This window comes from Ictidomys tridecemlineatus, chromosome 9 (assembly GCF_052094955.1).
Source record: "Ictidomys tridecemlineatus isolate mIctTri1 chromosome 9, mIctTri1.hap1, whole genome shotgun sequence".
Lineage (NCBI taxonomy): Eukaryota > Metazoa > Chordata > Mammalia > Rodentia > Sciuridae > Ictidomys > Ictidomys tridecemlineatus.
The window spans coordinates 80,454,331-80,478,909 of NC_135485.1; the positions used below are offsets into that span (position 1 = coordinate 80,454,331).

At 35.4% G+C, this 24,579-nt stretch overlaps 2 long non-coding RNA genes across 3 annotated transcripts in view; one reads left to right on the plus strand and one right to left on the minus strand.

Moving 5' to 3' along the window:
• The window catches only part of LOC144366828 (uncharacterized), a 229,543-nt gene extending 218,890 nt beyond the window's left edge, over positions 1-10,653 (plus strand). For both annotated transcript variants that reach the window (XR_013425967.1, XR_013425966.1), the window contains 2 exons: positions 4,994-5,088; positions 9,508-10,653. This is a non-coding gene — a long non-coding RNA (uncharacterized LOC144366828). The remainder of the gene's footprint in view (positions 1-4,993; positions 5,089-9,507) is intronic.
• LOC144366829 (uncharacterized) lies at positions 2,744-22,096 on the minus strand. The gene is made up of 5 exons (XR_013425968.1): positions 21,691-22,096; positions 20,709-20,843; positions 17,290-17,472; positions 4,260-4,348; positions 2,744-3,383 (listed from the first exon to the last, which is right to left on the minus strand). It is a non-coding gene; the product is annotated as an uncharacterized LOC144366829 (long non-coding RNA).
• Between the last annotated feature and the right edge of the window lie 2,483 nt (positions 22,097-24,579).

Consider the following 24,579-nt stretch of genomic DNA (forward strand, 5'->3'; position numbering starts at 1 on the left):
GTCTCTGAATTGATCCACTGGTTCTTCCTAAGGCTGTCACAGGTCTGTCTAGTCCATCAGACAGGTACTTGCCCTTAACCCAGCATCCTCAGATTTAGTAACTCCTATTACCATCCTAACACGACTTCCCAAAGACGATCATTTGAGGATATTCTGCCAAATATGCATAATATTCCCTTAGGCTATCCCTTCCTAGTGTTCAGAGAGAACTGACATTCAGGTACTTTGATTCTGTGCCATATCTTGGAGCCAGATATACAAGTAGAATTCATTTTCCCTTTGATTTTTGCACTGGAGAGCAAAAGATGATGTCTGGTAGTTCCTTTGCCAGGATTTTCCAAGCTTTGCAAAATTGAATCCTGATTGTTGGCCATAGGTTCATGATATAGTCCTGCTTTTCATTAAGGTGTAAATGGTGTTGTCTTTTCACATCTTAGGTATCTATTGATGTTACCAATAGTCTAATGACAAGGAATAAAATATTAGGATGTGAAAAGAATTCATGAAGTATTATTCCCATTACTTGAGCTGAAAGATTTTTTTTTGCATTTTTTTTTCTGTAAAGTCTTCTATATAGTTGGAAGGTCTTATCCCACCCAAGTGTTGTCATTTTTGTTATTCTTGTTTTCAAATGCAATAGCCACATTGTTCTCCCAGGCATATGGTTCAGTAGATACTTTGTCAAATTTGCTTGGTAATTGTTCATCCTGATATCACTGCATTTCACAATAACCAGGCTATCACTTTTAATTAGCCAGGACTCTGTTCTAAGTAACAGTCAAAGTAATTGCAGAATCCCATATTTTAAGATTAAGATTTTTGAACAATTTCTGGTACTTAGTAGTGAATTAAGCAGGGTCAAATGAAGAAAACGGATACTTTTTGTCATTTAAGTAGAAGAATTCACAATGATTCTGTATTGACTTCAATGTTATCAAAATATTCCTGATATTGTCTTGCTTGTGTATCCCAGAAGAGACAAGCATGTTCATGATGAGATGTACGTAGGTCCATAGGAATTATTCTGTGTGTCAATTAGAAGAACTAAAAAAGAAAATAAGAAAAACCCAAGTGTTTCTTAGGTGTCTACACTATTCCCAGGTTAGCTAGGAAGTTTGCATATATAATATCCTTTTTATAGTCATCTAATGAGCACGTGCTGAGCTCTATTTTAATATACACTCAAGAGGACAAATGACTGGTTGAAGATCAATCTAAACCACTTTCTATTGAGTCTCTGGAAAATCAAGCCGATGTCATGATTATCTTGAATTCCACAATTTGCCAAGAAATTTATATGTATCATTCCTATAAGCAGAGTAGTAAATCATTATTGATACTAGTAGCTATTAGACAAACCAATATAATATTTAAAATGTGCATTATTTATTTGGTTTACATTCATGTTGAAGTTAGTCTGTGTAATTGCTACCATTCATTAAGCAAATTATACAATTTCAAAAATACAAGACCACAAATAAGTTGTATATTTATATTTATACTTCCTTACTCTTCATTAGTTATTTTTAAATCATACATGGATTATAATATTATTTTATTATCTAAAAACTGTTTTATGTTTTTCAGTGATAGATAAAAGGAAGTGTAACTTTTTTTCCCTAGAAAATGCAGAAAGCCATTGAAATAGGAGGTCTATGCAGATTGTTTTATTTCACCTTTAAAATGAGCCATCTGCACCAAAAGTAGGATTACATTCAGGGACCCAGCATCACCTGGATGCTCCAGGAATCAGTGTCAGGAGATGAGTTTGATATTCTCTCAGAACTGTGAATAACCTGTGATTACCAGATCACACATCTTCCAAATTGGTTTGAAGAGTATGTTGTCTTTTGTCTGAGGATCCTTAGCTGCTACAGAGTGAAAATTTTAGGGTATCGTAAACTGAGGAGCTGTACCCATGCAATTCACTCTGTAGAATCAAGGTGAAGAAGAACCTTTCATTATTTTTTTTTCAACCCAAAGTGTCGATTGGCTTTTCTTATTTATAGACTCAGAATGAAATGAAGAATCTGAAGTCATAAAAGCCTTTAGTATAAATATAATTTCTATGTAACAATAGGAAATATGACTTTATTTCCTTTTGTTTGTTTCAATTTCTGTGGCTTTATATTAGAACATATGCAATATGCCTAACAAATTTTGCAGAATATGTTCTTGGAAGACACCTTCAATAAAAATTAAAATTGTTTTGTCTAATTTTAATGAAGAAGCATAATGATATTTTTTTCCAAACTAAGGAATACAGTTTTGCCTTTTGGAGCAATAATTAGAAACTAGAATCTAGAATCTACATAAAATTGTTATGAAAAACTTCAAATTTCTCTTGCAATAGGATTTGAACATAATAGATTTTTTAAATGAAAGACACTAAAGCCAGCCAATTTATGAACCTGTTGTATTTATTGTTGGTTTGTTATTTAAAGAAGTTGTTTTTCCAGAAGAAGGTAGCAGAGCACACTCTTCTGCCCATACATACACACATAAATGCACTTAATCATTTTACTCTCCCCTTCCCCCAACACATCTTAAATAATGCCTAAGAAAAATAGATCCACTTACATGTGCATGAAGCAGATAATTCATAAAAAAACAAATAAAATTGACTTTAATTTTTATGGTCCTATAAAAATATTAATATATCTCTCTATATATGTATCTCTCTGTTTCTGTATCTCTAGCACATATATGTGCACGCAGACACACACACACACACACACACACACACACACACACACACACACACATACACACACACACAATACACAGAGAGAAAGATTGACCATATAAACTAAATAAGCCATGCACGACCAGAGCTGTAATTAGAACACACTGGGAAAGGTGGAGGGGCAGAGGGACAGACTCTAGGGTTCAAGGATGATTTTATTATAAAGCAAGAAACTGGCTGCAATGAGCAGGACTGCCAACAATGCAACTTGTGGAACAGAGGCCATCTGATATTTTTGACAATGTGGCTATTGCTATTTGAACTTTTTCCAACACTGTCATCTCAGAAGTGTGTATAAATCTTGAGAAGAATAGATAGAGGCACATCTAAAGGAAGTGCCTGTGAAACTGTGTGACACCAAGCAGCCCAGAACCCTTATTGTGGGGAAATTCTTTGAATGCAGAGACTCAGAAGCAAGAGAATCATTCTCCTCTTCAATTTACCACAGCTCTGACAAACTATGGTCGGGAAGTCTTTGTAGGCAAAATTATCAGTGGGGATTTGAACCTCGATTTTATATCATTTGCTCACATCTGTGGCATCAGACAGCAGACTCTGTGGGGAAGTCAATGGTGGCCAGACAGCAGCAGGTGATCACGACTTTCATGCTAAAGCTGATGTTGGATTCCCAGGGATACTGCGGGGAGAAGATTGAAAAGCACAGTTGTCCAATGCAATCTACTTGTTGATTTTAATTAGAATTATTAAGTCATGGAGACTAATAAAATCTAAGCACTTAGACATATTTAAAATAGTGCAAAAAAATCACAATTCCAAAACTTAAATGATTTTCCATTAGAAATTGTTATCTTTTTAAAGTAATGACTATGTAAAATGCAAAAAGATATTTTAGCAGCAAAAATGTAGAAAACCTCAAAGTTTTATGTAGCATCACTTTTTTTCTGTTTCAGGATGGCATCCTAGCATTTTGGAATGAGAAAGAGAATCAGGGTTAAGAAAATTGTGGAGACCTCATAAAACCAGGGAGTGGGTTTCAGAGAAGAGTCCTTTACTAGAGACTCCCTCTTAATGGCTTTGACACCTAATGATTCTTCACATGATGAATAAAAGCACTGCTTAGCACTAGCACTTTACAATAAATAAATGATAGAACTCCATCATTATAACTTAGTAAAAACAATATGATCATAGGATTTAAATGAATATGCAAAAACCCATTTAAGAAACCAATCACTAAAAAATGTCTTACTATCTTCTTTTCTAAGATTTCAAAATCTTTTCTCCTGTTACATTTTGGTGAGAGAAGAGGACTAAAAAAAGAGTTTTCAAAAACAAATTTAAATAAAGAAAATATTTATTTTAACTTTTCATAATAAACATCTCCTTAAAAATAGCCAATATGAACCAGGGATATAGCAATGCTGTATGTTCTTTCTAGCACTGTTGTTAAGATACTTGCACTTGTGTTTATTTCATGGGATGGCATTGACTTTTAAAAAGCATTGTACACTGATGATGTGTCCATCCTGAATAAACAAACCAACCAACCAACCTGAACAGAACACCAGTTCCTTCATGGTTGTTAATCAAAGGGTGTGAGTAGAAGCATTTTAGAATATCCTTCAGAGATGGCTCTTCTTCCTTCATAAAATAGAAGAGAGAATGCATTGTTCACATAAGACTAAGGGGAACTGGAGTTGCTTCAGAAAGTGGACACCGGAATACAGAGATGTGTTTTAGCATATAGAAATGTGTTGGCTTGTCCAGAAGTGAGAAAGATGTGAGAACATGTCTTTCCCAGAGAGAGCTGCTCTCCCAGAGAGAAGTCCAGAAACACTTCAGAGACCATTGTCCAATCATCTAGAGGGATCAAAGTGTCAGTTTTCATGGAATTGATCAGTACTCTTAGAACAACGTCTAGTACACAACAAATGGTTCATTTATAATTTTTAATGAATTAATGATTACTAAAAGTCTAAATAATATACAATATAGTCTCATATAAAATATATAACATCACATTATCTCTATATACAAATATTCATATTGACTTCATGGAATATATATGTATTATATGTGCATGTATGTATATAATATTTAAGAGAATGCTTAGTTTCTTTTATTTAAATTAAATCTATTTAAATTAGATGTATGGTTTAATCATTTATGTAGGTTTTTACCAAGATTTCTAGGACATAGGAAGAAGAAGAAGAAGAAGAATTCTCATTGTACTTTACAAATCATAGAGAATATTTTTATAATTACTAATTATTATTGTATTAGCAGGTATTCTCGCAATTGTGGATATGGAGCATAAAAATTATTGAATGTCAGAAGTATAAGTTCACAAAGATGTTCTTGACCAACCTTGCAATTTACAGGTAAGACTATAACTATATAGAAATATATAAGACTATATAACACAAATATAAGCTATATAACACAAATCTGAAAAAAACCATTCCCTTCTTTAAAAAGATCAAATTCTGTATCTCAGATAAGAATATTAGTGGTACAAATGAAAGGAAAAGTGCAAAGAAAAGGAGAGGAAGAATTTGTGTGGAGATTACATTTCACATCTCATGGAGTAGTAATTTGTTAATTCTATTAATTTTTGAACACAATCAGAACACTAGATAAAGATTTTCAAAAGTATTCAGAAATGTTCTATTCATAACCTTCAAACATGTTTTCCTTTATAGCAGAGGTCCTTGCTTCTTTATGGAAAACAGAAATTATTTCTTTGCTTCTATTTGTAGTTTACAACAATGCTATAAAATCTAAAAAGAAACATATGCATTGAAATATTCCTCAATACTTTTTAAAGTATTTTGTTAGAATGGATTCCTCACTACTTGCTCATGTAGTTCTAGTACTAGGCATGAAGCAACCTAGCTATAGTTTAGCTCCTAAGTGTTTCCAGTGAGTGGTTCATGTGATAAAGGGCTGGTCCTCAGTGTGGTGCTATTGGGAGGTGACACAACTTTTAAGAGGCATGTCCTAGTGGGAGGATGGTGGCTCATTTGGAGCATGTCCCTCCTTGGAGGGGATAGTGGGACTCCAGCCCCTTTCTCTGTTTCTCTCTCTCCTTCTCTGGCTCCTAGGCCAAGAGGTGGTGAGAGCTTTGCTCTGCCAAGCCCTTCCTACATAGTGTACTTTCTCTCCATGGGCCCTAAATCATGGGGCCAACCAATCAGAGAGGGCAGTCTCAAATCTGTGAACTTAACTAAACCTTTTTTTTAAATAAATCATATTATACATTTATTTTAGTAATCAGAACTATATAACACAAGTCTAAAAAATTATTCTCTTCCTTTTCACACATTCTGCCTAAAGTATTTCTTTTTTTATTGCTGCCATTTTGTTTTAAGCCTATCAATCTAACACTTATAAGCTATGGTTTTTGCTTGTTCTATATTTACTTTAATTTATGTTTACTTTTATTTACTTTAAAGTGTTATGTTAATTTGAATTTGAGTTAATTTGCTGATGAATAGAACCCAACCACAATAACTGAAAAGATCAGGTTTATGCTTTCTAGCAAAAGAAGTTCAGAGAATCAAAAGCTGGCATCGCAGGAAACTCTGTGGAGTCAATAAGCAGGATTTCTCTATTTTTCTTCTTTGATAAGTTTAGTATTTTACTTATATGCCTGAGGTTACCTGATGGCTTAAGATGCCTGCTCTAACTCAGGGCAGCCAGTCAAATTAAGGACTGTAATTAAGGAAGAAATGCAGAAATTTGTGGCACAATTCAGTATTTTTATAAATATTTATTGTCCTGGATCACAGATACGCAGCAATTAGTCCACTTAATGAGACTCTTTGGAATAAAAATGTAAAAAGGCAGCAGAGTAGAATAGCAAGATTTAAGTAATCTAATCATGTACTTTTTTTTCCTTTTCAACTAAAAAAAAAAAAGAACCAAAAGAAATCACTATTTATTTAATACAATTTAACAGGTTTTGCTTTCTAAGAAAGGTCAGCCAAAGATTCAAAAATGTAAATTAAGAAAGTTGAGAAATGAACTTTAGTCTCAAACTTTAGGTAGAATCAACATCATAAATAAAAAGTGTTGTGTAGATTGTTTTAACAAATGGATTTAAGTGTGACATATATTCAAATGGTCAAAAATATGTTTTATTGTAAATTTCACTCTTGTATATTCAAATTTTAGAGATCCTTAGGAAAAAAATAGATGATTTTTGACTCTAGAGAAACAACCAACCTATGAAAGATCTATAAGGCCAAGTTTTCTCTATCCTCTAAGAATTTAGAGTTGACAGATAAGAAAATGTGTGAATTTATTGCAAGCAAAAGGGCTGCTGGAAGATCTGGTTTACCAAATAAATAAGAAACATAGAATTAATTATCAAGAACCGACTGTTTTATTATGTCATGTCCAGGAGAAAGTGAGTACTTCAAAAACTCCCTGTCACTTTTTAAATTCCTAAATGTCATTGGCTATAAATAAAAACAAATGAAAATACTCTTAGAAATATAGAGCAACTCTATCCTCACTTAAGCTCATCTTCATAGAATAGGACAATCTTGAGAAAACATGTTAAGATAACTTGAAAGAAATAATAATGAGAGCAAATGAGAATAAGTATAAAGGGGAAGAGAGAGTAATTTTCACTTTTAAAAGATCTGGTTGTACCAGATAATACTGAAAACAGAAAAAGATGAGATTTGTGAGTGGTCAGTTGCAGAGAGCTTAGAGGAAATTTATTTTCTCTACTTTTCTAGAACCATTCGAGTAGCAGAAATTTGTAATAGACCAAAATACTTTTCAATTTCCAGCATGGTCTTCAATTCCAGGACCATTATCAGAAGAATATTTCTTTCCTGGTGACACAATTTGTAAAATTTTAATGAGCATGATTTACTCTGCAAATAGAACTGCTAGATGAAATATATTAGAACTTCTTTTATCTGTGCATACTCAGATTACCGTTGATCTAGAAATTAGAATAGTTAATATTATATGGATGAGAAATAAAAGAACTGCCCTGAATTGAAGAATCCCTATTGGGAAAAACTAATGAGGCATAGATGAGTAATTAGAGCAAAGTTCACAGGAATCCAGATTAATTCTTAACAGATTAATATAAGCTGTCCTTTTTATATAGATCTGAAAAATTCTAGATTATACTCTTATAGAATTGATTTGGGGTCCATGTCAAAGACCCATTATCTAGGACAACTGATACCCTGATCAGTAATCAAAGGTTCTACTTCTAGCCTTAGAGCAATTAGAATCCTCAATTAATATATTCAAAGAACCTGCACTTCATGTATGAGGACCATATTTAAACCCAGTTCTATTATATTTAGTGAACACACATGGGTAAGCAAATCATGCTTATTTTTTCACTGAGTTAATCATTGTAGTGGCAATTTACCACTACATTTTATTTCCTATTCTGCCATTCACTTATGTAATATTCTTAATTAAGCAACCAATAAATTTTATAAAACAATGAAAAATCTTATATATACAAAAATCTTACACATATAAAATCTCTCTCTCTCTCTCTCTCTCTCTCTCTCTATATATATATATATATATATATATATATATATATATTCAATAGTTAAATATCTGTGCCTAGGAAAAATTTGTGTCCCTTCTATAGCAAAAAGACTCTGAATGTTTTTCTTCATGGAAATTATCTTAATATTCAGAAGATTTCATTGACTATGCATAGTTAGTATCTTGAAAAATCCCATTTCTTATCAGAAGTAAAATTGGTTCAAATTGTAAAATATTGACTCTTTCTAGGATATGTTATCTTGTCATTTAAAAAGGTGATAAGTATATACACTGAAAGTAAACATACTTAAAATAATAATTATGTTATATCATTAATAATTATGTGATTATTAATGTAAAGTTAATAATTAAAAAGATATAGAATCTACAGAAAATATTTTAACTGATTATCATACCATTTGGACTTTTCTAGAGTAAATATTTATGCAAGAAACTTATAGAATGTTAAGAAAAATCCATAGGAAACAAAACAATTCTATCATATATGTGTAAAATAAGTTCCCTAAATTTGAAAATTGATTGTATTGAAAACCCATGAAGACAGAATCTGGAAATGCTAGAATAGACATGAAATTGTCCCAGGTAAAGCTTCAAATGGACTTTCAGGAACCCTTTTCTGAAATAATATAATAGAGACTATTTATATGAAATGTTAAGCTAACTAACCTGTAAGAAAAGTTTCCTAAGACAGCAGAGCATGGGAGGGAGGAATTCTAGACTTTTCTGTAACTGACAAAATTCAAGAGAAAGTACAGTATGAGACCCAAACTAAAGCTATGTCCTAAAATATTCTCTAATCCTCTCCAATTAGATTTTTCCTATCTTCTTTCCTCTATGATTATAGAAATGTACTAATAAATGCTTGTTTATTTTATGAAATTATTGGACCATTTTTGTTTAGAAAAATAACAAGCTTTATAATGTTTAAAACAAAAATAGACTTTGTGTTTACTTTTTGGAACATTCCATCTTATCTCTCCAGTGATAGAGGATAGATGGAGAGCGGACAACTGTTCATGAGTTATGCAAGGGATTGCTTTTCTTATTACCACAAACACTCTAGGCAGATAGAAAAATAAGTGTTAATACTGAAGTTGAATAACCTATCAGATACTATTGAATTTCCATGGTTAAAATAGTATGTTTACCTCATAACCTCATACAACTGTGTGGTCTTGATGTTCGGATATTCATGAGTTACAAGTCTAAGTTTCAAATGTCCTATATCTCAATTCTATTAACAGAATGCTCACCCAAAAGGGAAAGAATAAATAAATAAAACCAAACAGCTGACCACTGCTCAAACTGAAAATCCTATTCTGCAAACAAAGGCAAATCTTCAATAAAAGGCACAACACAAACAAGATCTGAACAATACCCAACTGTCTTTCTGCAGCATTTGCAGAGAAAGGGTCAAAAGACCATGTTTTAGTCAGCTTTTTGCTTCTATGACTAAAAGACCTGAGAAGAACAACTAGAGGAAGAAAACTTTACTTGGGGGCTCATGGTTTTAGACATCTCAGTCCATGGACAGCCAGCTCCATTTCTCAGGTAGAACATCATGGTAGAAGAGTGTGGTGGAGGGAAGGGGCTCATATGATGATCAGGCAGCAGAGACTCCACTCATCAGACACAAAATACATACCCCAAAGTCATGTCCCCAATGATCCTCCTCTCTAGCCACACCCTACCTGCCATCAGTTTCCACTCAGTTAATTACATCAGGGAATTAATTCACTGACTGGGTTAAGACTCCCATAACCCAATCATTTCTCCTCTAAATCTTCTTGTGTTGTCTCACATATGAATTATGCGAAGACACCTCACATCCAAACCACAACAGGAACAATCTTTTAATTAAATTTTGTGAACTCTAGGCCAGAACCAATTGTACTGTAACTGACTGAATTGGTTTTAAATTGATCTAGCAATTGAAAACAAAACCAAGTAACCTTAGTGAGTATATTTACCAAAAGCAAACCAATCAGTAGTAGTCCTTTGCTTTTGAAAACTAGCCAGGTGGGAATGAGTCATTCCAATGATGCATTTCAGAATAACAACCTTCAAATAGTCTTATGGGAGTATTGATTCTTCCACCTATTTAAAAATATAGCCTTGCACCACATGATATTTCAGTCAGCTAAGGACCACATATACATCAATACTCCCACAGGATCATAACAGAGGTGAAAGTTTCCCACCCACCTAGTGATGATGTCATACCTGCTGGGGCATCACAGAGTGACATATTCCTCATGTGTTTCTGGGGATGCTGTTGCAAACCTTCTGGGCTGCGGGTCACGTAAAAGTGTGTCACATGTGACTTTGTACGGTGCATAATACTTGATAGTAGCAAAAAATAATAAATGGTTAGGTTGCTGGTTTATGTATCTACCTTTCTATTTATTGCTATTTTCTAGTGTACTTTTTTCTAGTCTTCAAAAAATATTTATTTTGGCTGCAGTCTCCGACATCTTGTTTTTACCTTGAATATTGATGTCATCAAGAAGCCCTGGTGAGCAACCTAGAGAGCATTCAATTGTGAGGGTGCACACTCTGGGATGTTCAGGCAGCAAGGATTCATTCTCAGAGTGGATCCCCATCCCTGAATGACACATTCTTGTGGACCAGGCTCAACCACCACATTTTCCATAAATCCATATAAGATCAGCAGTCTTTTCTTATGACAGAGACTCTGCCTGACAGCATTACTTTCCACTGGTATAGTAAGAAGAAAATTCTGCATTCTGTTTTCTTGTTTCAGATATTGGGTGGTAGTTTTTCCATCCTTATATACAAATATAATTCCTAGGCTTCTAGACCCTTCAGGTGCATAAATGTTGGGGTAAAATACTCTCTCAGTTCCACAGGAGAAGCTTGACTTCTTTGAAGACATCCCTTGCAGTTAACGACACCCTTTCACATCCAAAGACTTCTAGTTTGGATAAGAAGTTATGTATACATGCTACCAGTGGCATCCCTGGAGATAATAAAGTAATGCCATCCTGGAAATACTGTGTTAAAATTCTCTGTGAAAGAATTATACAAGAAGTCTCAGTCAGTTGGTCTATCATCACAACCATATGGTGAGTAGCATGAATTCACAGAGTGAGGAGATCACAAAGAGACTAAATCTGAGAAAAACAGAAGAAAATAAGAGCAGGGATTATTATCACTGAAAAAAAAAACAAAATTCAAAAGGGGCCAGAGGTAGACCTAGAAATCAGAAGACAACCATGTTATTAAATCAGGAGAGGAATCTTTTAATAGGCAGTTCAGGAGCCGCATCAACACACATTGCAGAATACTAAGTGATGCATTCCTAATTGTCTACACTGGCATTTTGAGGAAGAACAAATTCAGTGCCATCCTTAATGAAGAAAAAACCCCAGTAACCAGGCAGTGATGTTTCAGGATAATTAGGAAAAAAAATACACATCATGTGTATAAATTGTGATTTTCAAAAATGTAGCTTTGAAGAGATAAGAAAAGGATCAGACCTTAGCTGAAGGAATGAACATATTTTATCTTTCTTTTAAAAGTATGAATGAATGAATTTGGAGGAATTTAATGTTAAATGAAGTAAACTAGGCACAGAAAGACACACATACTGCATGATCTCATTGTGTGCCTATCTGACAAAGTTGAACTCAGAAGCAGAGAGTAAAACAGTAACTACAAAAGGGGAGGAGAAGAGAGCTTGGAAGACATGGTTAAAGGTACAGAAATTTATTCAGATTGGAGGAATAAATTCAAGAGATTATTATACAATGTAGTGAGCACAGTTAATAGCCAAGTATTGTGTTCTTTTTATTCTTTTTCCTTTTTTGGTACCAGGGACTTAACCCAGGGGTACTCGATCACTGAGCCACATCCTCAGCTTTTCAATTTGTTTTTTTTTTTTTAATTTTGAGACAAGGCTGGCTTTAACTTATGATTCTCCTGCCTCAGCCTCCTGAGCCACTAGAATTACAAGCATGTGCACCCTGCCATAAATATATATAAAACATCTTTCTTCATATCATCTTTATTTGTAATAGCCAAATATGGGAAACCACCTGGATGTTCTTCAATAGGTGAATTATTAATAAACTGTTCTATAGTAAAATGAACTATTTCAAACATAACAACTTGGGTGGAATCTGTAGGGGATTATGCCAAGTTAAAAAAAAAAGTCAATCTCAAAAGGTCAGGTGCTCTATGATTCCAATTATATAACATTCTCAAAATGTCAAAATTATAGAGATTGTATTAGTTTGCTAGGGCTGCCATAATAAATTACCACAAACTTGATGGCTTAAAACGATAGAAATTTGTTCTATCACAGTTCTGGAGGTCCCAGTCTGGAATCAAGATTTCATCAGGGTTGGTTCCTTCCAAAAGCTCTGAGGTAGTAAGCGCCACACCTCTCTCCAAGCTGCTGGTGGCTGGCAGCAATTCTTTGCATCTGGCTTCTAGATGTGTCACTCTAGTTTCTGCCTACATCTTTTTATTGCTTTATCTTTACTGTGTCTTATATATTGTGTTCTTGATCATTGCCATAGACTAGAATTTTAAATACTAAAATCCAGGTTTAGAAAAAATGGTTTCATATGTCTAATGTGTATGCTAAGTAGCTTGATTTGATCATCCCAAAGTCTATTATGTATTTCAAAAAGGCTGGATTTTTAAAAACATATTCCATACAGTAAATACATAAAAAGTTGTATCAATTTGGAAACATTAAAAAGTTGAAGAAAGAGCATTTCTTTTTGTGTAATCATTATGAGAATTAGTGCAGTACCCTGTTGCCCTTATGAAGCATGAAGATGTTCATTGTAAAAGATAAAATCCAATATAGAAAGAAAAGGTATCTAAAGACCTAACTGAAGTTACAACCCTTGAATTTATAATGGAACAAGAGATCTGCCTCACCAACCTGCATAGGAGCCAGGGCCCAGGGCAGGCCCAGGTCCATCTGCTACTGGCAGAGCCCATCAAATCTCAGCCCTGCCCAACCTCTCCAACCTGGGTGGGAGCCAGAACCAAGGTTAGGCCTGGGTCTGCTCAAACCAACACCACCATCTTGGAGCCCAGGTCTAACAAACTTCCATCTGGAGGTACTGCAGCCATCCCCATAGCCCTCCCCATGCAGTAGCCTCTACCTTGGGACAACAGACAGGGTCTTGAAGAAGCTATATCTTGGATCAGGTATCCCAAAGCCAGTGTAAGTCCTACCCTTTCAGCCCCATCTTTGAAAGATGTTGCATCCATCTTGGGGCACTTCTACTGCTATCTAGACTTACCTCCTACTATTGCTGCCACCACCTATAGTTGCAATAGCCACCATCCTGGGACACTGGCAGGGTCTGGAAGCCTAACACCAAGATGAGATACAGGTAATCTGCACAAATACCACAAGATTATAGGTAGAAACTGTAATAACTCAGAACCACATTGCAAGAAAGGAAATCACATAGACAACATGAAAAAAAAAATAAACAGGGAATAAAGTGCCCCAAACAAACCAGGATGCTACAATAACAGAACCCATGGACAGAGCAGTTGATGGAATGTCAGAGAAGGAGTTCAGAATGTTCACAATTAAAAACAATCTGTGAATTAAGAATGACCTAAGTGAGCAAATACAGACAGAAAAAAAAATGATCACTCTAACGAAGAGATAAGAGAGCAAATACAGGCAACCATTGATGACACCAATAAACAGAAAAGGGAGAAAATATAGGAAGTAAAAAAATTACCTCAAGAAAGAGATAGAGATTCTGAAAAGAATATCTCCCATCTCTCATGCTGCACAAAACTCAACTCAAAATGGATCAAGGACCTACGAGTTAAAACCACAGACACTGTCTCTATTAGAAGAAAAAGTAGGCCCAAATCTCCATCATGTCTGACGAGGCCCCAGCTTCCTTAATAAGAGTCCTATAGTGCAAGAATTAAAATCAAGAATTAATAAATGGGATGGATTCAAACTAAAAAGCTTTTTCTCAGCGAAAGAAACAATCAGTGAGATGAATATAGAACCTACAATTTGGGAACAAATTTTTGCCACATGCACACTAGATAGATCACTAATCTTTAGGATATAAGATAACTAAAAAATCCTAACACCAAAAAAAACAACCCAATTAATAAATGGGCCAAGGAACTGAAGAGACACTTCTCAGTAGAAGTTATACAATCAACAAATATATAAAAAATGTTCAACATCTCTAGCAATTGAAGAAATGCAAATCAAAACTACTGTAAGATTTCATCTCACACCAGTCAGAATGGCAGCTATTAAGAATACAAACAACAACAAGTGTTGGCAAGGATGTGGGGAAAATGGCACACTCAAACATTGCTTGTGGGACTGCAAATTGATGCATCCAATATGGAAAGTAGTATGGATATTTCTTGGAAAATTGGGAATGGAACCACCATTTGACCCAACTATCCCTCTCCTTGGTCTATACCCAAAGGACTTAAAAACAGCATACTACAGAGACACAGCCACATCAATGTTCATAGCAGCACAATTCACAAACTATGGAAGCAACCTAGATGCTCTTCACTAGATGAATGGATAAAGAGAACGTGACATATATACACAATGGGATATTATTCAGCATTAAAAGGGAATAAAATCATGCATTTTGCAGGTAAATGGATTGAGTTGGAGAATATAATGTGAAGTGAATTTAACCAATCCCAAAAGCACAAATGCCAAATGTTTTCTGATTTAAGGGTGCTAATTCATAATTGGTTGGGGGAGGGAAGTGGGAGGAAGAACTTTAGATTGAGCAAAGTGGTGAGAGGGATTGGGAGAGGACATGTGGGTAGGAAAGATGGTGGAAGGAGACAGAAATCATTACCCTAAGTAAATGTATGAGGACATGAATGGTGTGACTCTACTTTGTGTACAACCAGAGATATGAAAAATTGTGCTCTAATGTGTAATATGAATTGTAATGCATTCTGCTATCATATATAACAAATTAAATGTAAATATGTATATATATATATATATATATATATATATATATATATGCACAAGACTACCAGGTTGAATGAATTTCTTTATTCCAAGATAGAAAAAAGGGGAACTATGATGGTTGATCAATAAGACTTTTTTCAGGAATGTTTAGTAAACATACAAAGGGTTATGGTTGAAGTTTGGGGCCATGAGAAAGGAAGAAAGAAAAAGAAAGAGATGGGGTAAACAATAGATATCAAAGGATTTTAACTTCTTGTTTGATTAAAAAATAATTATAATCAAGGTTTGGGAGGCCAAGGGATTTTTTTCAGAGAAAGTATGATACATTTGATAAATGATGTATTTAAAGTATGGATGCATAATAGTACCACAGCCAGATTCTGAGGTTTTAAATCTAAATCTGTCTTAAAATAAAATATAATTTTATAATAGTCAGATTAGATTAATCCTATTGTATTTATTTGCTTTTGTTTAGCTGCTGTAGTTTCTGCCACTTTAAGAAACACCACTGCTTCTAATGTAGATCGTTCTCAGAAAAGTTATCTGCAAATTAAAGGAAACAAAATCATACATTCTGCTTTCAAAACTATATGCCAATATTGTAAAAACTATTACATTGTTATAAAAACAATAATACACAAATATTTACAGTTAGCAGTGTCATTGCTTTTTCAACTGGTGCAAGCAAATTTTAATGGATAAGTAATTTTATATTAAATGAGTAAAATTTGTTCATATTTGGATGACTATATAATAGGTAAGACAAACAACAGGCAGAAGACTCCAGCCTTATTTTATGTGCACTCAATATTGCAAGAATAATTTTTACCTCTTTCTAGTTCATGTTATGTGCAGTAAGAATTAATTAAAGAAGGCATTTGTCATGAAGGTCAGTACTTATGAAATTGCAAAAGATAAAGTGAATATCAGAATGTTGCACATATCTGAAAGGATTTTTATTTTATCTTCCTATACTCTACTACTATCTTCCAACAATCTTCATCTCATTCAGAAATTATCAGGATTTATGGGTAAATGTTAAGACTGTATATTTTGAGAAAATATCTACAGGTGACTGGCTGTGTAGCTCTGAATAATAATTACTCCTTCTCTGGTTTCCTAAAACAGAAGATCATACAACCCCAAGGGGTCCTTCACTCTAACCTCACAGCCACTTTCAAGATGTAGCCCACGCCCTAAAACTTCCATCTATGGCATAATCTAGCCTGGACTCCATGCCCTGTGAGAATGCTAAAACAGAGCAAGTAACAAGTTTCTTTTCTATTGCCAGTCATTTAAAATTTCCATTTACCTAAAATATAAATGTAAATTAATATAAAAATAAATATAATATATATAATATATTATGAAATATAAAATACAATATAAAAAATATAGATATAAATTGAAAGAGCAATTACTTACAACATCAAAGTAATACTTTAGTGAATGTATTTAACCTTTAAAGTAAAAAAATTCATAAACCCTAGTATTGTTTAAGCAGAATGCATTTTCATGACAGGTGTTAGCTCAGCTATAACAGTTACTTAGGATAACTTATTAAAAGGAAAGGTTAAATTTGGCTCATGGTTTTGGAAGTTGCTTGGGTCTGTAGCTTTTGGATTATGGCAAGAGCATGTGGCAGAGCAAAACCATTCAAGCCACAGCCAGGAAACAAAGGAGAGGAGAAGGAGCTGGGGTCCTACTTTGCCCTTCCAGGCAAAGTGACCTAAAGACCTGTTACTCAACTCTGACATGTTTCACCAGCCCCCAGGGACCAAGCCCTTAACAACTGAGCCTCTAGGAGACATCCAAGAGCCAACCTCTAGTGCCAAGGGACTAAGCAAACTAAGACTGCAGATCACCAGTGAGCCTAGTAATATGAAAGATACATGGCAATATCCTGATATTCATAGATACTTAAAATATTCCCCCAATTTTAAAATATGTTAATCAGTCTCACTAAAGTACAAAATACATTATTAACCTTATGTATTATTTTAAAGGCATTTTCCATAAGAGAAGGGCACAATTTCTGATATTTTACCTCTAATTAGTAATCATGAGGTATGTAGTCAATGGTTTCTAATCCATTACACATAAGTTGCTCATATGTCCATCAAGTCCTATTGTCAATGTCAAGAAGCAACTTTCAACATTCCTTCACGGCCATGAATGTATACTTGGTACCACTGAATTGGTGATCATTGTGTTCCTCGGAAGCTCTTTCCTAATATAAAACATAGAGAACATAATTATGGTTTATTGGCAATAATTTTTGACTTTTAAAGTTTAATTCTTTTATGGAGTAAATTTTATATTCACCTAGCACCAATGAAATCCTTGCAGAAGGATAAGTAATTTCCCAACTATTATAATTCCCTTTTCCCACACATAAAAATAACAACCAGCAAACTATATTAGGATAAAATTTAGCATACCTTTAAACAGCATCTGCTATTTAAAATTTAGCTACCAAATTTTACAAATAATTTAATTATTTTTTTGCCTACTGACTCCACATATTAGTAAAACTTGTGACCAACTTTTTTCCCAAAAGAACAAATTGCAAAAGTCTAGTATAAGACTAAAGATAAGATTTTGTTTGATACATAAAGGATCATGTGGATAACTATTATCAGAAAGAATAAAACTCAGCTTATGGGAATAATTGACTTCTTTGAAGAGTTTGAATCAATTGAGTAGGCTACTGGACACAGGTCTTTGCTCTGATAGGTAGAAAAACTGGGCAGGAAATTAGGTTCAGGGATCCCCATCACTACAAACAAAATCTTTGTTATGTGATGCAGGGTTGCTACAACATCAGCCCCCAGTCAGATCCAGGGAGCACTCTCTTTATGATCCCTAATACACTGACAAGTTTTAGAAAAATAAGTTTCTACTCAGCCTCTGAGACAGTTTTAGGCAATGAAAGAAGATCTGAGTTTTCTTATTCATAGATTACTTTTAAACACTTTAGAAAAGCATTATAGGAGATTAGGAAATAGAAACATTTATTTTAAAAATTATGACTTTAAAAAAAGATAACATTTGTTCACAAATCCTGTCCTCTGTGATACTATAACTAATTCTGGCCTCCTTGTTTTCCTCCTTATTTCAGATTATTCCCTTATAAAATGAACACATGTTATTGAATTTTCTATTTGTGGGGAACAAGTGATAAGTAGGACATTGATTGGCTCATGTAGCTGGAAGTCCATGTAAATGGGGAAGGCTTTGGTTCTGGCCTAAGCCTGATTCACTGTATGAATTCTTTACTGGACCTCTATTCTGTGAATGTGTCATTCTCAACTTGAAATGGAGAAAGCAGTTCCAGACTTTCCACATATTAAACTGTCCAGATGTGGGGAAAATTTCTTCCTCTGGGGCTCAAACTGTAAGACTTCCTTCCTAATATAGTTTTTGGCAAAACTTCCTTAGCATCACATATGTGTGAACTGTCACAAACCAATTTCTGAACCAATCTCTGTATCAAAGTAATGGGATTATCCTGGATTGATGAGGCTTCACCCTTGGAAGTGATAATGGAGTCAGATTCCTGACCGACTTCCTGAACAAAATTTGAACAAAAACCTACACAAAAAAATATGTATCTTGGAGACAGAAAGAAAAAACATTTTGGATCCTGGATTTTCTCTTCACAAAACATCAAAAACCAATTTATGAAAGGCATTGATTTTTTTTTTGTTTTGGTTTTGATGTTTTTGCATTGCTGGGGAATCAACTCAGAGTCTTGCACATACAAATTCATTCATACTTACCTTTTGTTTAAACATGTTAATGGTAATGTTGCTTCCTACTTTGAATAAATGATTGTTAATTTTAAACTGTGTTTTCAAAGTGTGTGTGTGTGTGTGTGTGTGTGTGTGTGTGTTGAAATGTCTCATCTCTGTTCCATATAACAGTATTTTTATAGTAGTATTCCAGGCAGTTTCAACAGGGACTGGAAGGTTCACTTTCAAGTGACTCACTCACAAAGTAGAAAATGCTAAGCGACTTTAGCTGGAGGGGGGTGTCTGAAAGTGGTGGAGAAGGGCACATGGCCTGACTGGACATGCTCAGAGCAGAGCAGTTGGTTTCCAGAAGCAAATTTCACAAGAGAACAAAAGAGAAGTAAATGGCAGTTTATCTGTTTATGATCTCCTTGGAACTCAAATAACATAAATTCTAGCACGTTCTGTTCATCAAGACAATCACAAAGAATCACTCAGATTTATGACTTCAGGACCTGATGCAAAGAGTGTCAAGCTCATGGGATGTAAGGGGCACTTGTGATAGGAGATATGGCAGCCCCACATCTGTAAAATACTACCTCACTGAACTCTGAATGCTTCTTTCTTTCCCCTCTCATTCCGAGCTTTTTCATGTTCACTACCTATTACATATTCCTACAAACAAAATTGGAGATAATCGGTTGAGGAGTCATAAAAATAGGGTGTAACAAGCAATCACTGCCACAAACCTATAGTCCACAAACACTCTTTTCATAATCCAAATGCATATTTAAAATTCTGCCTGCCCTCTGTGTTCTAATGACCATGCCTCTCTACAGCCCTACAGACACAGGGATTAGATTATTCATATATAAACATCTATATACATTCATTCAAACTCTATAAAAAGAAACATTGCACAATCTGGAAGTGGACAATGGGTCTGGTCTTGGCTGTGACACTTTTTTAACAATGTGTTTTTGAAACCATGTGTTTTTGATACCTGTAAAATAGAATCTTATGAAAAATATTCAGCACATTATTTGACATATAATAAATGTCCACTAAATGTTAACTCTTTGTAATAACTCATTTATGTGTGAGTGAAACATGTATGTGCTGAATAATATAGATGAATGGAGCAGCAATTCTGCCTAGATTGCCCTGGTAGCTATGAGGGGATATAGTTCTGTGAGCAAAAGCAGTTTTTCAGACTATTTGTGGACAATAAAGAGAAGAGTCCAGTGCTCTGTGTGAAATGCTTGCTCTTTGGAATCAAAGCTCAAGGAGTCCAGATTGTCTGGGATGTGATGTGCAAATTTCAGAACCAGATCACTGGGAGGAAAGGGAGGAAAAGTCATTTTTGCTTCCACATTTTGGTCTCAGACTCATGTATTCTACTTATTGGAGAATTGACATCATATAAAAAGCCCTGATTTAAAGTTCATGTGTGAAGATGCTGCTGTATTCTCATAATGTATTGCCTCTGATCTGACACTCGACTGTCCCTTTAGCAGGCTGTCCCAATGCTTTTCTGATTAGTGCAGCCTCTGTCACAACCAATGGATGCCTTAACTAGGGGCCCATAGTCCATCTCCATTGCAATACACGTCCTCTTGGTCAGGACTGGGCTATGGGGATCTTGTGCTTGTGAACCAATCACACTGTGAGCCTTCAGATAGAGACAGACAGATACCCGGCAGGAAGGCCAGGTGCAAGCCTCCATTCCTACCAGAATGAATCAGCATCCTTCCTGAATAGGAGGGGTCCAGGAAGATCAGTTGGTCCCCAAGGATCACTTTCCTTGACATCTGCTGTCCTGGGAACGCATTACTTCCTTGACATTTGCTCTTTGTTGTTGGCAAATCTGGAAATTGCAGTGACAGCATTTAGATCACCCTTGAGAGATAAGAGCCAGGTGGGGGACAAAGGCGAACCTTCACCTGTGCCCTATTTATGCTCTTTCAGTCAGGTGCTGGTTGTGGGAGGGGGGGAGTGCTCAGTGACAGAATCGATGGCCTTATCTGCCTGAGTCCTCTGGCTCTGTCAGGTTGTTCCATGCCTCCTGCATGGCAGAAGCCTGATGCATTTCGGAGGCTTTCACTTCCAGCCCACTCTCATTGACTAAACCTGTTTTGACGCCAGTTTTTCTGGGGGGATACTAGGGATTAAACTCAAGGGGCACCCAGCCACTAATCCACATCCCCAGCCCTATTTTAAATTTTATTTAGAGACAGGGTCTCACTGAGTTGCTTAGTGCCTCACTTTTGCTGAGGTTGGCTTTAAACCCGTGATCTTCCTGCCTCACCCTCCTGAGTTGCTGGGTTGACCCCAGAATTTTTTAAGGTGCAACCTTCCTATCTTTTACTTTCCAGTCTTCTACTCAACGGGGTGGTATTTTAGCCTGTAGTAATTTGACATATAACCTCAGGCTGTTTTTCTCTCAGTACAAGGTAGACTACTTCTTGAAACTATGCGCAAATGGAGGATTTTTTTTCTTCCCCACTCTATTTCAAGGCCATGCCTCAGGCAAAGACTGGACTGCACCGGCCACCCATTTCAGCCTTCCTCTGCACTCTGTGAGACCCTTCTGTGAAGTAAGCTCCATTTCCCATGCTCTCTCAGCTCTCTGATGGTATTCAACATGCAGTCATAGTTTTGTTTCAAGGGAAGGTCACTTGGATCTCACTAGCAGACGACATAAGGGCCCAAACCTTTTATGATTGACAATTCTTCATCTTCTCATTTCCAACTTAAAGACCATTGCTGCGAGTCCCATAGAACATTGTCACTCAGCCAGTCTGTCTTCTGCCTGACTGGTAGCTCCAGCTGCATGGTCACTTGGTGTCCTGTGGTCGCACATCTCTGTCTCTTCCAGGATCTGGTAGCACACCTGGTGGTAATTTTCAAAAAGATATATAATTATTTGATACAGAATACATGTTCTAGATCAAGAAAACCCTCCTGGTTAATGCCGTTATTATTCTAGGGCTTCTTCCCATGAGCCACTGATGACATCACTTCCCACTGTTGGTAATTGGAAACACAGAGTCATTCACTGAACTCCAGTGGCTCTTCAGATGTGCTGCAGTGTACAACTGGGTCTGGGATCTGCTCATGTCACTCAGTATATCGGTAGGGCACACTCCCAAGTAGGAAGCATGATAACTACAAATTCAAGAGTGCCTGTCCTGACTGAGTTTTTCCCTCCATCATGGAGGTTCAAGGTACATACAATAAATTGACTTTTATTCCTCTTGGTCCAAATGGGTCAGGTGGTGGTGGTGGTGGTGGTTGTTGTTATTATTATTATTGAGACAGGATCTGACTGAGTTGTCAAGGCTGGCCTCAAACTTGTGATGCTCCTGCCTTAGACTCCTGAGTTACTGAGACTACAGGCATGTGTGATCCCACCAGACTCAGTCAGGTTATTTATAAGTTTTAACACCCAGTTTTTTATTAACAAAAATCTCAAATATATGATTCTTATCGAACTTTAAATTATCTTCTGAAATTAAAACAGTAAAATAAAAAACACACATTAAAACAAAGTTTTGTAAACAAACATGTAGTGGTTTCTTCATAAAATAATAAGTGCCCATTTATGCCTTTAGTCAGATTCTCAGAGAAACCATTTTCACCCTCTTCGGTCAGTGAATAACCAATAATGTTACTGTGTTCTGATTCTTCTCATTGACAGGATTTTAAAAAGTAAAAAGAGTTGTGCAGTTGATCAAAAGCTCTTTGCTTTGGAAACTAAGTAGAAATCCAAAGCCTGGAGGAATATTGAAAGACTTGTGATGTGAAATGAAACAATGAGAAATGGATTCCGCAATTACTAAGATGCAGCGTTAAGTTGTGATGATATATGGTGCTAAGCAAAGAGGAAGATAGTCTCTTTGAACTGTAATTATGTGGATTAAGAAGAATTTGATTGATACAGGTTCTGAAAATGATTGCTAGGACAAAAAATGTTTTCATAATCTGGAATTTAATTATAAATTCACTAATTGGCTAATGTAACTTTTTCACTAAATAAAAAATTTAATGAAAACAATAAAGACTTTAGCAAGTCTCATCTATTTGATTTATGTCACAATTTAAACAGAAATGACTTCATAAAATCATGGTTCTTTTCTGACATTGAGAAAAACATGAGCTGTTTCATTTGACAAAATTGTTCTACATTGTCCTTAAGAAAGTAATTCAGGTCCTTTGATTCAGGTGACAAAGAGATTGGTTTTGAAAGCTTTTCAAATTTATTCAAGGCCTTCTGATGTCCCATAGGTACTTTATAATTGTCCTCTGGCTTTGCATTCCAACATGAGAAAATAGTGATAAATTTCAGATAAAATAATCCAAACTTCCTTGGTTCTAAACCTGCTGAATTTCCCATTGAGATTCAAAATTTTATTTGATAACTCAATATTAATAACAATGTATTGCTCTTTTTTTAAAAAAATTACTATTGCATTTCAACAAACTGGTCTCTTGTTCTTCTGTCTCTTCCTCCTGCTCTTTCTAAAATGCCTGGATGCACATAATGTCTCCCTCCTATCTTCTGTCCTTCCTCCACCCCCTCCCCTCATATCTCTATCACTCTCTCTCCCTCTATGTGATAATTAATATGGTAGACACCAGAGCCCACTCTCCTTTCCAGCCCAGCACTAGTCATTATCATCATCTCAGGTTTCTCTCTTCTCTCATTCTCCTTATTCTTTCCATTTTGAGCAGTAATTACAAAAGGTACAAGTATAAAACACTGTCTTTGAAAAAAAAATATTGGAAGAAAAGAAATATTTTGGAAGCAAAGGACAAAAGTGTGTGGGGTTGAGAGTGTGGGACGAATGGGACAGAATCAAGACAGAGACAAGAGATGACCAGAAGGAATACCAGGAGGCAGAACAGGAGGGTCTCTTTCTGACACTCCCATGGCTGTCTCAGCAAGAACACAGCAGAGAGCTGAGGCTGAGAAGCAGTGGTATCTGACAAGCCACTAAACCCTCAAGACTGGAGATGGGTCATTTTCAAGATCTCTTCCAGCCCAGGTGATATTAATCTGATCTTTCTAAATGGCTGCCTGTTGTGGGATCCTGCTGCCTTGTTTGACTAACTAATACTAAAACAAAGAGAAAAATGTTTAAAGTAAACCTCCCTGAATGTCAGTTTTAATGTCTCTAGGTTCACTCAGGAATAGTGACATTGTTTCAAGCTGTTTATAACTGGAACTTCTTTGGTACCAAATCCACTCATGACATAACACTGTCTAGTGCTCAGCCTGGCTTAGAGATTATTTCAGCTTAAAATAAATTTCTATATATTCATCTACATTGATGAAATGGAGAAGAACATATGCTTCTTTCTTGTAATTATTGCTTACTAACAGTTATTAATGTATGCTAAAAACCTTTAAACTAGTGCCTGTCACTGAATGACATTGGTACAGCATGGCACAGACTTTCTTTATTTCAATTGAGGGAAATTTGAATACTTGCTCTTCATTCTCTTTATCAACTGCTTTTTCACTCACCTGAATTGCTTAGAATGAAGGCAGAGATCCTTTTCTGATTATTAATATGTCCTCAGTACTTATAGGTTTGTCT